General features: G+C 44.8%; 1 protein-coding gene across 1 annotated transcript in view; it reads left to right on the top strand.

Annotated features, from left to right (window-relative positions):
• Positions 1–13522, top strand: part of rims2a (regulating synaptic membrane exocytosis 2a) — a 1685585-nt gene that overhangs the window by 1658329 nt on the left and 13734 nt on the right. The gene's annotated exons all lie outside the window — the stretch shown is intronic.

Below are 13522 nucleotides of genomic sequence, written 5' to 3'. Positions count from 1 at the left end.
ACCTCTTCCAGGTTGTTCAGATGTTCGGCGGTGTCACAACCTGTGACCAGGATGTCATCTTGGAACACGACGGTTCTAGGGACAGACTTCAGTAGACTCTCCATGTTCCTCTGAAATATGGCTGTGGCCAAGCGAATTCTGAAAGGATACCTGTTGTAGATAAACAGTCCTTTATGACTGTTGATGCACATAAGTTTCTTCGACGTCTCGACCAGCTCCTGTGTCATGTAGGCCGACATCAGATCCAGTTTAATGAACAAATTGTCCCCGGCTAGTGTTGCAAACAGGTCATCAGCCTTCGGTAACGGGTATTGATCCTGTTTCGAAACTCGGTTGATCGTAACCTTGTAGTCTCCACAAATCCGAACAGTGCCATCATTCTTCAACACAGGAACAATGGGGCTTGCCCATTCATTAAATTCGACCTGTGATATGACCCCTTCCGCTGGAGTCTGTCCAGTTCGATTTCGACCTTCTCCTTCATCATGTACAGAACTGCCCAAGCTTTATGATGGACGGGTCTTGCATCCGAGTCCACGTGGATCTGCACCTTGGCTCCCATGAATTTACCGATGCACTGAGCCGTCTGCTGTTGCCCACACCGGAGGTGGAAACACCACAACCTGCAGACCTACTGTTAGTCATGGATGCTTTTGAAAGTGAAGGAACCTCTGTCACGGCTCAACAAGTTAAGACCTGGACCAGCTAGGACCCGATATTATCGATTGTGAAACGTTGTGTCCTTAGTGGTGATTGGTCTGCCATATCTAAGCAAATGGGTGATGAGACGAAACCTTACAACCGTCGCAAAGATGAACTATCCATTCAGTCAGCTTGTTTACTGTGGGTAATCGTGTTGTTATGCCAAAGAAAATCAGAAAGAAATTTGTACATGACCTATATAGTACGCATCCCGATATTGTCATGATAAAAGCCATTGCCAGGTCTCATGTATGGTGGCCTGGAATTGACTCTGATCTGGAATCATGTGTGCATCAGTGCAACACTTGCATGCATCTAAGTAAAGCACCAGTGGAATCGTCACTGAGTCTGTGGTCGTGGCCATCTAAACCATGGTTCAGGATCCACATCGACTTTATAGGTCCCTTCCTGGGAAAGATGTTTTTAGTTGTGGTGGATGCATATTCCAAGTGGATAGAGTGTATAATCATGTCATTCAGTACATCCACAGCTACCATTGAGAGCCTTTGTGTCATGTTTGCCACTCATGGTCTGCCCGACATCGTTGTAAGCGACAATGGACCTTGCTTCACTAGTCTGGAGTTAACGGGTATGATGTAATTGGCATCACGGAGACATGGCTTCAGGGTGACCAAGGCTGCAAACTCAACCAGGGGTATTCAACATTTAGGAAGGATAGACAGAAAGGAAAAGGAGGCAGGGTGGCATTGCTGGTTAAAGAGGAAATTAATGCAATAGTAAGAAAGGACATTAGCTTGGATAATGTGGAATCGGTATGGGTGGAGCTGCAGAATACCAAGGGGCAGAAAACACTAGTGGGAGTTGTGTACAGACCACCAAACAGTAGTAGCAGGATTGGGGACAGCATCAAACAAGAAATTAGGGATGCATGCAATAAGGGTGCAGCAGTTATCATGGGTGACTTTAATCTATATATTGATTGAGCTAACCAAACTGGTAGCAATGCGGTGGAGGAGAATTTCCTGGAGTGTATTAAGGATGGTTTTCTCGACCAATATGTCGAGGAACCAACCAGGGAGCTGGTCATCTTAGACTGGGTGATGTGTAATGAGAAAGGACTAATTAGCAATCTTGTTGTGCGAGACCCCTTGGGGAAGAGTGACCATAACATGGTAGAATTCTTTATTAGGATGGAGAGTGACACAGTTAATTCAGAAACTAGCGTCCTGAACTTACGGAAAGGTAACTTCGGTGGTTTGAGACGTGAATTGGCTAGAATAGACTGGCAAATGATACTTAAAGGGTTGACGGTGGATAGGCAATAGCAACCATTGAAAGATCACATGGATGAACTTCAGTAATTTTACATCCCTGTCTGGAGTAAAAATAAAACGGTGGCTCAACCATGGCTAACAAGGGAAATTAAGGATAGTGTTAAATCCAAGGAAGAGGCATATAAATTGGCCAGAAAAAGCAACAAACCTGAAGACTGGTAGAAATTTAGAATTCAGCAGAGGAGGACAAAGGGTTTAATTAAGAGGGGGAAAATAGAGTACGAGAAGAAGCTTGCCGGGAACATAAAAACTGACTGCAAAAGCTTCTATAGATATTTGAAGAGAAAAAGATTAGTGAAGACAAACGTAGGTCCTTTGCAGTCGGATTCAGGTAAATTTATAATGGGGAACAAAGAAATGGCAGACCAATTGAACAAATACTTTGGTTCTGTCTTCACGAAGGAAGACACAAATAACCTTCCAGAAGTACTAGGGGACCGAGGGTTTAGTGAGAAGTAGGAACTGAAGGATATCCTTATTAGGCGGGAAATTGTGTTAGGGAAATTGATGGAATTGAAGGCCGATATATCCCCGGGACCTGATAGTCTGCATCCCAGAGTATTAAGGAAATGGCCCTTGAAACAGTGGATGCATTGGTGATCATTTTCCAATAGCCTATGGACTGGAGGGTAGCTAATGTAACACCACTTTTTAAAAAGGGAGGGAGAGAAAAAGTGGGTAATTATAGACTGGTTAGCCTGACATCAGTGGTGGGGAAAATGTTGGAATCAATTATTAAGGATGAAATAGCAGCACATTTGTAAAGCAGTGACAAGATCGGTCCAAGTCAGCATGGATTTATGAAGGGGAAATCATGCTTGGCAAATCTTATGAAATTTTTTGAGGATGCAACTAGTAGAGTGGACAAGGGAGAACCAGTAGATGTGGTGTATTTGTCTTTCAAAAGGCTTTTGACAAGATCCCACACAAGAGATTGGTGTGCAAAATTAAAGCACATGGTATTGGGGGTAATGCACAGACATGGATAGAGAACTGGTTGGCAGACAGGAAGCAGAGAGTCGGGATAAACGGGTCCTTTTCAGAATGGCAGGCAGTGACTAGTGGAGTGCTGCAGGGCTCAGTGCTGGGACCGCAGCTATTTACAATATACATCAATGATTTGGATGAAGGAATTGAGTGTAATATCTCTAAGTTTGCAAATGACACTAAACTGGGTGCCAGTGTGAACTGTGAAGGGGAAGCTAAGAGGCTGCAGGGTGACTTAGACAGGTTAGGTGAGTGGGCAAATGCATGGCAGATGCAGTATAATGTGGATAAATTTGAGGTTACCCACTTTGGGGGCAAAAATGCGAAGACAGAATATTATCTGAATGGTGGCAGATTAGGAAAATGGGAGGTGCAATGAAACCTGGGTGCCATGGTTCATCAGTCATTGAAAGTAGGCATACAGGTACAGCAGGCAGTGAAGAAGGCAAATGGTATGTTGGCCTGCATAGCTTGGCGATTTGAGTGTAGGAGCAGGGAGGTCTTACTGCAGTTGTACAGGGCCTTGTGTTCAGTTGTGTTCAGTTTTGGTCTCCTAATCTGAGGAAGGACGTTCTTGCTATTAAGGAGTGCAGCAAAGGTTCACCAGACTGATTCCCGGGATGACTGGACTGATATATGAGAAAAGACTGGATCAACTGGGCCTTTATACATTGGAGTTTAGAAGGATGAGAGGGGATCTCATAGAAACACACAAGATTCTGATGGGACGGGACAGGTTAGATGCGGGTTCCCGATGTTGGGAAAGTCCAGAACCAGGGGACACAATCTTAGGATACGGGATAGGCCATTTAGGACTGAGATGAGGAGAAACTTCTTCACTCAGAGAGTTGTTAACCTGTGGAATTCCTTGCCGCAGAGAGTTGTTGATGCCAGTTCATTGGATATATTCAAGAGGGAGTTAGATATTCTAAGGGGATTAAGGAGTATGGAGAGAAAGCAGGAAAGGGGTACTTGGGGAATGATCAGCCATGATCTTATTGAATGGTGGTGCAGGCTCGAAAGGCCGAATGGCCTACTCCTGCACCTATTTTCTATGTTTCTTTGTTTCTATGTTTCAAGAGTTGATGAAACTCAATGGCATCAAACATGTGAGGTCAGCACCATTCAAACCCGCATCTAATGGTCAAGCAGAGCGTGCTGTCCAAACCATCAAGCAGAGTATGAAACGTGTACCTCAAGGTTCACTGATGACTCGCTTGTCATGCATATTGCTTAGTTACAGGACAAGACTCCACACGATTACTGGGGTCCCTCCTGCTGAACTATTGATGAAGAGAGGTCTCAAGACCAGGCTCTCTCTAGTCCACCCTGACTTGAATGATCATGTTGAATACAGACGTGAAAGTCAGCAGTGGTATCATGATCGCGCTGCTGTGTCATGCGACATTTCTGTTAACGATCCTGTGTATGTACTAAATTATGGTCAAGATCCCAAATGGATCACTGTTACTGTTACGGCCAAGGAGGATAACAGAGTGTGTATCGTCAAGCTCAAGAATAGGCAGACATGCAGGAAACCTGTTGATCAGATAAAGCTGCGGCACACGGATGAACCGGAACAGTCTGAGGAAGACACAATCAGTGACCAACCAACCTACCCTCAGTCATCAGAGGACTCCGCTGTCATCAATGAATCTGGACTTTCAATCCCTGACATGGTCATTGCCATTCCCATTAGATCGGCTACCCAGCCCCCAGTCATTACAGACTCAGAACGCTCGCACAAGGCCGGAGTTGAACTGAGACGATCAACTCTGTAGCGGAAAGCCCCGGACCGTCTCAATTTCTAAAAAGGCTGTTACTAATATCTTAAAGGGGAATATTGTCATGTATGTATGCTTGGGGTTACTAGCCACCAGGTGGCGTGACTATTGGAGGTCATTGGGCTGTACGCACATGTGTGCAGCCCAGGTATAAAAGGCAAGCCATCATGTAATGTAATCACTTTGGGCCCTAATAAAGTAGAGCCAAGTTTGTACCTGTTCGGAGTTTACAGTATTCAGTCTATTGAGTTTTTGCATACACAACATTCCCTGAATATGATCATGGCTGATCATGCAACTTCAGTACCCCATTCCTGCTTTCTCTCCATACCCCTTGATCCCTTTAGCCATAAGGACCACATCTAACTGCCTTTTGAATATATCTAACGAACTGGACTCAACAACTTTCTGTGGTAGAGAATTCCACAGGTTCACAATTCTCTGAGTGAAGAAGTTTCTCCTCATCGCGGTCCTAAATGGCTTACCCCTTATCCTTAGACTGTGATCCCTGGTTCTGGACTTCCCCAACATCGGGAACATTCTTCCTGCATCTAACCTGTCCAGTGCTGTCAGAATTTTATATGTTTCTATGAGATTCCCTCTCATCCTTCTAAATTCCAGCGAATATAAGCCCAGTTGATCCAGTCTTTCTTCGTGTCAGTCCTGCCATCCCGGGAATCAGCCTGCTGAACCTTCACTGCACTCCCTCAATAGCAAGAATGTCCTTCCTCAGATTAGAAGACCAAAACTGTACACAACATTCAAGGTATGGCCTCACCAAGGCCCTGTACAACTACAGTAAGACCTCCCTGCTCCTATACTCAAATCCCCTCGCTATGAAGGCCAACATGCCATTTGCCTTCTTCACCGCCTGCTGCACCTGCATGCCAACTTTCAAAGACTGATGTACCATAACACCCAGGTCTCGTTGCACCTCTCCTTTTCCTAATCTGTCACCATTCAGATAATATTCCACCTTCTTGTTTTTGCCACCAAAGTGGATAACCTCACATTTATCTACATTATACTGCATCTGCCATGCATTTACCCACTCACCTAACCTGTCCAAGTCACCCTGCAGCCTCTTAGCATCCTCCTCACAGCTCACACTGCCACCCAGCTTAGTGTCATCTGCAAACCTTGAGATATTACATTTAATTCCTTTGTCTAAATCATTAATGTATATTGTAAATAGCTGGAGTCCCAGCACTGAACCTTGCGGTAGCCCACTAGTCACTGCCTGCCATTCTGAAAAGGACCCATTTATTCCTACACTTGCTTCCTGTCTGCCAACCAGTTCTCTATCCACGTCAATTATGAGCATTGATGCACGTAAGTTTCATCGGCATGTCGACTTGTGTCATGAAGGCTGACCTCAGATCCAGTTTTATGAACAACTTCCCCCCGGCTAGCTTTGCAAACAGGTCATCAGTCTTCGGTAACGGGTATTGATCCTCTTTCGAAACTCGGTTGATCGTAACCTTGTAGTCTCCACAAATCCTGACAGAGCCATCACTTTTGAACATGGAAACAATGGGGCTGGCCCATTCGTTAAATTTGACCGGTGATATGATCCATTCACGCTGGAGTCTGTCCAATTCAATTTTCACCTTCTCCCTCATCATGTACGGAACTGCCCGAGCTTTATGATGGACGGGTCTTGCATCTGAGTCCACGTGGAACTGCACCTTGGCTCCCGTGAAATTGCCGATGCCTGGTTGACACAACGAGGGGAACTTGCTCAGCACTTGAGCACATGGAGGTTTCTCCGACGACGACAGCGCTTTGATCTCGTTCCAGTTCCATTTGATTTTTTCTCACCAGTTCCTGCCGAACAGCGTTGGACTCTTACCTGGAACAATTCATAACGCTAAATCGTGAACCGCACCATCATATGACACCTTGATTACTGCACTGCCAATCATGGTTATGAATTCTTTAGTGTACGTACGCAACTTGGCATTGACTGGACTCAGTTTAGGCCTCACAGCTTTAGTATCCCACAGCCTGTCGAATGTCTTCTGGCTCATTATTGATTGACTCGCACCCGTGTCCAATTCCATCGATACCGACACACCATTAAGTTTGACATTAATCATTATCGGTTGGCTCTTTGTTAGGAACAAATACAGTCCATACACTTCCTCCTCTGGTATTTCGGATTTCATATCCAGATCCGCACTAGACTGGTCATCATCCTCCATGTGGTGTGTCGCAGCATGCTTGCTCAGTTGCGGACACATGCGCTTGAGATGCCCCACTCTCGAACAGCCTTTGTATACTGTTTGAACCAACACTGATGATGTTGATGATTTCCCCCACAACGCCAACACGGTGATATCGGATTCATTTCCATTGGCAGACTTTGAGCAGCCACAGGTTTTGCGTATGCAGTCAGGTAGACCCTGCCATATGCAGCTCTGTTTACAGTACTTGTTGAGTTCTGATTTTTCGATGATATCTGCTGTAAGCTTTTGTCCGTCGTCATGCATGATTGGGCAATCGTGATGGCCTTGCTCAAATCCAGCGTCTCCACCGCCAGTAGCTTACGCAGGATCACCTCGTGGTTGATGCCAATTTCAAAGACGTCCCGTAACATGTCTGCCAACGCAGTTTCGAACTTACACGGTCCAGCTAGATGTCTTAGATCGGCAACGAATTCCGATACATCCTGGCCCTCAGAACGAACATGCATATAGAATCGATATATTGAGATGATGATGCCTTCATCTGGTTTGAGATGGTCACGTACCAGAGCACACAATGTTTCATAGTCCTTGTCCGTTGGACTTAAGGGCGAGAGGAGATTCTTTATGAGTCCATAAATTTTCGGACCGCAAACCATGAGGAGGACTGCCCGGTGCCGAACTGCGTCTGCCTCTTTCTCCATTTTGTTGGCCACAAAATACTGTTTTAAGCGGGCTACAAAGTCAGCCCAATCTTCTCCCTCCACAAATCGCTCCAGACTTCCAATTGTGCTCATTTTTGCATGCAAAGGTTCTTGTTACCTCGTCGCCAAATGTTGTTTATGCAATAACTCAATAGACTGAATACTGTAAACGCCCCCCCCCCCCATAGGTAGAAACCTAGCTCTACTTTATTAGGGCCCAAAGTGATTACATTACAAGATGGCTGGCCTTTTATACTTGGGCCGCACCAAGTATAATGATCTCCAAATCCAAGCATACATACATGACAGGGAGAGAGAGAGAAACACAAACTGGGGGAGAGGGAAAGAGAAACACATACCACTGGGGGGAGAGAGAGACACACAAACTGGGAGAGAGAGATAGAGACACACACACACACAAAATGGAGAGAGAGAAAGACGAACTGGGGAGAGAGAAAGAGAGAGTAAAACAAACTGGGAGCGAGAGAAAGAAACACAAACTGGGAGAGAGAGAGAGAAAGGGAAACACAAATAGGGGCGAGAGCGAGAGCAACAAAACTGGGGAGAGACAGAATGAGAAACACAAACTGGGGGAGAGAGAGAGAGAAACACAAACTGGGAGAGAGAGAGAGAAACACAAACTGGGGGCGAGAGAGAGAGAGAGAGCGAAATACAAAATGGAGGGAGAGAAACACAAACTGAGAGAGAGAGAAAAACACAAACTGAGGGAGAGAAACATAGAAACATAGAAAATAGGTGCAGGAGCAGGCCATTCGGCCCTTCGAGCCTGCAACACCATTAAATAAAATCATGGCTGATCATGTAACTTCAGTACCCCACTCCTGCCTTCTTTCCATACCCCCTGATCCTTTTAGCCGTAAATCCAACGAACTGGACTCAACAACTTTCTGTGGTAGAGAATTCCACAGGTTCACAATTCTCTGGGTGAAAAAGTTTCTCCTCATCTCGGTCCTATATGGCTTACCCCTTATCCTTAGACTGTGATTCCTGGTTCTGGACTTCCCCAATATTGGGAACATTCTTCCTGCATCTAACCTGTCCAATCCTGTTAGAATTTTATATGCTTCTATGCGATCCCCTCTCATTCTTCTAAATTCCAGTGAATATAAGCCTAGTCGATCCAGTCTTTCTTCATATGTCAGTCCTGCCATCCCAGGAATCAGTCTGGCGAATCTTCACTGCACTCCCTCAATAGCAAGAATTTCCTTAGATTAGGAGACCAAAACTGCACACAATACTCGAGGTGTGGTCTCACCAAGGCCCTGTACAACTGCAGCAAGACCTCCCTGCTCCTATACTCAAATTCTCTCGCTATGAAGGCCAACAAGCCATTTGTTTTCTTAACTGCCTGCTGTACCTGCATGCCTACTTTCAATGACTGATGTACCATGACACCCAGGTCTCGATGCACCTCCCCTTTTACTAATCTGTCACCATTCAGATAATAATCTGCCTTCCTGTTTTTGCCACCAAAGTGGATAACCTCACACTTATCCACATTATACCGCATCTGCTATGCATTTGCCCACTCACCTAACCTGTCCAAGTCACCCTGCAGCCTCTTAGCATCCTCCTCACAGCTCACACTGCCACCCAGCTTAGTGTCATCTGCAAACTTGGAGATATTACATTCAATTCCTTCGTCTAAATCATTATTATATATTGTAAACAGCTGGGGTCCCAGTACTGAACCTTGCGGTACCCCACTAGTCACTGCCTGCCATTCTGAAAAGGACCCGTTTATTCCCACTCTTTGCTTCCTGTATGCCAACCAGTTCTCTATCCACATCAATACATTACCCCCAATCCTATGTGCCTTAATTTTGCACACTAATCTCTTGTGTGGGACCTTGTCAAAAGCCTTTTGAAAGTCCAAATACACCACATTCACTGGTTCTCCCTTATACACTCTACTAGTTACATCCTCAAAAAATTCTTGAAGATTTGTCAAGCATGATTTCCCTTTCATAAATCCATGCTGGCTTGGACCAATTCTGTCACTGCTTTCCAAATATGCTGCTATTACATCTTTAATAATTGATTCCAGCATTTTCCCCACTATCGATGTCAGGCTAACTGGTCTATAATTCCCTGTTTTCTCTCCCTTTTTTAAAAAGTGGGTTGAAAGTAGCTACCCTCCAATCCATAGGAACTGATCCGGAGTCCATGGAATGTTGGAAAATGACCACCAATGCATCCACTATTTCTAGGGCCACTTCCTTAAGTACTCTGGGATGCAGGCTATCAGGCCCTGGGGATTTATCATCCTTCAATCTCATTAATTTCCCTTGCACCATTTCCTGACTAATAAGGATTTCCCTCAGTTCCCTCCGTTCCTCCTTCTCACTAAATCCTTGGTCCCCTAGAATTTTCAGGAGGTTATTTGTGTCTTCCTTAGTGAAAAGAGAAAGAGAGAGAGCGAGAGAGAGAAACAAACTGGGGAGAGAGAGTGAAACACAAACTGGGAGAGAGAGAGAAAGAGAGAAACACAAACTGGAGGAGAGAGAGAGAACGAGAGAGAGAAACATAAACTTGGGAGAGAGAGAGAGAGATACACACAAACTGGGGGGGAGAGAGAGAGAAAGACAAACTGGGGAGAGAGAGACACACACACAAACTGGGGGCGGGGGGAGAGAGAGAGCAACACAAACTGGGGGAAAGAGATAAAAACACAAACTGGGGGCGAGGGAGATAGAGAGAGAAAAACAAACTGGGGGGAGAGAGAGAGAAACACACAAACTGGGGGAGGAAGAGAAAAACACAAACTGGGGGAGAAAGAGAAAAACACAAACTGGGGGAGAGAGAGAGAGAGAGAGAGAGAGACACAAACTGGGAGGCCGGAGTTGGAGAGAGATAAATACTAACTGGGGTAGAGAGATAAACACAAACTGGTCTGGGGCGGGGAGGGCATGGAGAGGGAGAAACACAACCTGGAGTGAGGGGGAGTTCATGTTGGCCTGTGATGTGCGCTGTTGTATAATGTGTTTTGTTCAGGGAGTCGGGCAGCTTTGAAGTATGTCCCTGAGGACTGAACCTCACCTCCCTGAAGCTGGGCTTCAGTGGTGGGGTGGGGGAGTCAGTGAATTGAATTATGTTTGGTGCTGGGTTTAATTTATTTTGTTTATAAGTTGCTGTGTAAAGCATCATAAAGGTGTACAAAAACTTTAATTTAGAAATTACTTATACCGATGATGTTTTTGTTGAATCAGTGATATTTACTCCTGTGTTTCCTATATCAGAGAAGTAGTTTGTATTTAAACATTACTTATCCTTAAATCTTTCTTTTTTTTGTGTTCTTTGATTTAAAATTGCTGTTATTCATTCTACTGTAAAACAAAAAGTTAAATATTTTATTCAGAGCTTGATGATACTAAAACACTCAACTAAAGTAAATGCAATAACATTTACAAATAGTGGACAAATGTCAGATGATCAAATGTCACATGATTAAGTATGACATGAGCAGTGTCACGTGATCGAATGCCATGTGATCAAATGTCATAGGATCAAATCTCCAGGAGTATGTCAAACCAGAATTAACCACCCTGCCTGCCTCTGGGGAGGGCTGACAGGTCTGTTGCTCTGCCTGGGTCCCGTACTGACTGATTCTGCCCCACAATAAAATCGCCCCCTTCAAGTCTGAAAATTTTGACTGACCTTTGGCCCATCAAGAAAATGGGAATGGCATGAGGTGGAGAGAGACAAAGAGATTTTGAAAAAAATAACAAAGCTGGATGGACAGTTGGAGATATGTTCCTGTTTTTCAATTTCAAAAGTAAAACAATCTCCCATGGCAGCTTTAAAATGCATAAAACACATGTGGCTTTGATATGCATGTTATATATTATTTTAAGCCAGTATTCTAATGCAAACAGCACAGATGGAGAGAAATATAAATTTGTGTTTCAACACATCGTAATGTCAGGTTGAAATCTAATTTGCCAATTAACCCGTGCTAACCTTGCAAATAAACAAATCATTTAAATTGAGAGGCTTAAGAGAGCAAATTGAGGCACAAAGCTTGGATTTTAAACCTATTATAAAGCACAAACACTACTTCAGCTATCAGACGTTGATGTGCAATATCAGTAACAGACCCACGTATGAGCTTGTCTCAGATTCCTTTCCCTTCTACTTTAATGAAAGCAGTAACAGCAGCCTGGGGAAGTTCATATCAACCCGTTCATCGGTTTGTTACTCATATTACCCATTACAATTTTATCATTTGTGTGATTTTTGGTATTTTTATTACTTCTCCTGAGATGCACCTTGTGCCATCTCGATAGGCGAGAATGCCATTTCCCTCTGGATCCTGGCGCACCCCTGATTGGGGCCCGTGTTGAAAACGGCAGCAGGGTGCTGGTAATTTGTGGAGAGTCTGCGTCACTGCGATTTTGTGATTCTTCCAACTCCAAACATTGTTCACTTCAAACATTGTTAATTGGAATCCTTCCAAGTGGCGAAGGCGAGAAGCGCCCACGCTGTGCTTTTAGGAACCCTGTACTGATGTGTTTACTGAGGGTCCAGAACAAAGTGGCTTCAAAAATACAATGCTCCCTTCTAAGTGTCTGTAATTTTGACAAATGTAGATCACGGCACAGCAGGATGAGGGAAGTTACCATAGGTTAATGTATGTGATCCATTGATTTGGCATTCGGCATGCCCGTGGTCTAAATTTCAGAAGGTACCTTAAAATAGACTGTGGAGAGGCAGCTATTCCCCCGTGGACTATTTTAAACAAATTGGTTAACACATTCAAGTAAAATTCCTATGTCTGCTATCTGAACAAAGTTTTCTTGTTTTAAATGTGCTCACGCCTCATGTCATAGGTGGTCCTTCGAAACGAGGATGACGCTTCCACACCAGAAAAGGATGAGTTCACAGATGTTTCAATGAAGGACCCGAACTACATCCTCAAGGGTGGAAGATGCCTGTGTGTGGATTTTTTTAATGTGTGGTGGCCACTGCTACCAACTACCACACGGGCATCCCAGAGCTAGGTCTTGGTCCAGTGGCAAGGATTATCCAAGACGACTGGAGACCTGCTCTGCTGCATGGACCTAGTGCACACACATATCGCAGTGTGGGCTGGCCCGTGCTGCCCCTGGGCCCCTGGTCTGAACTCACGCCTCCCCTGGGCCCCGATCACGACCCTCTCACGCTTCATGTACAACATAGAGGAATTTCTACCTCTTTGTAAGTGTACAGTGCAGTGGTGTGACTGGTGGTGGCTGCAATGATAGAAAAGGAAAGGAGGGAGGCCTTATCATCAGGTCATGTGGCAGTGGAGGTGGAAGGGCCATTATTCTGTATATTTCTCCCCTTCCCTTTGCCGAGTTGTCCCTGTGCCTGTCACAATTTTTTGACTGAGGATAACAAGCGACCTGCATCCAGCCTTTTCCAATGCTGTTAGTTAACTGACTACTGCGTGTGTTAGAGTTATCTGGGGACAATTTCCCATTTGACCATCTCACACTCCCAGCAAAGAAACCATTCGATACCTCTCCCTGGCAGCTCACCTGAGTTGGGAGGATTGTGGCTTTCTCCCCATGTTCGACGAGTCAGATGCAGTGGGTTCAAATGCTGCACTCGCCCTGGGAGCATGTTTGTGAACCTACTTAAGGCATTGGCGGCAGTTCAGAGAAGGTTCATGAGGTTGATTCCTGAGATGAAGGAGTTGACTTATGAAGAAAGTTTGAGCAGGTTGGGCTTATACTCATTGGAGTTTAGAAGAATGAGAAGTGATCTTATTGAAACGTATAAGATTCTGAGGGGGCCTTGACAGGGTAGATGCAGAGAGGATGTTTCCTCTCATGGGGGAATCTAGAACTAGGGGGCATAGT

The sequence above is a fragment of the Pristiophorus japonicus genome, chromosome 1 (assembly GCF_044704955.1).
Source record: "Pristiophorus japonicus isolate sPriJap1 chromosome 1, sPriJap1.hap1, whole genome shotgun sequence".
NCBI classification, from domain to species: Eukaryota; Metazoa; Chordata; class Chondrichthyes; family Pristiophoridae; genus Pristiophorus; species Pristiophorus japonicus.
The sequence above is the reverse complement of the archived record's forward strand: the minus strand, read 5'-3'. Positions and strand labels throughout refer to the sequence as shown.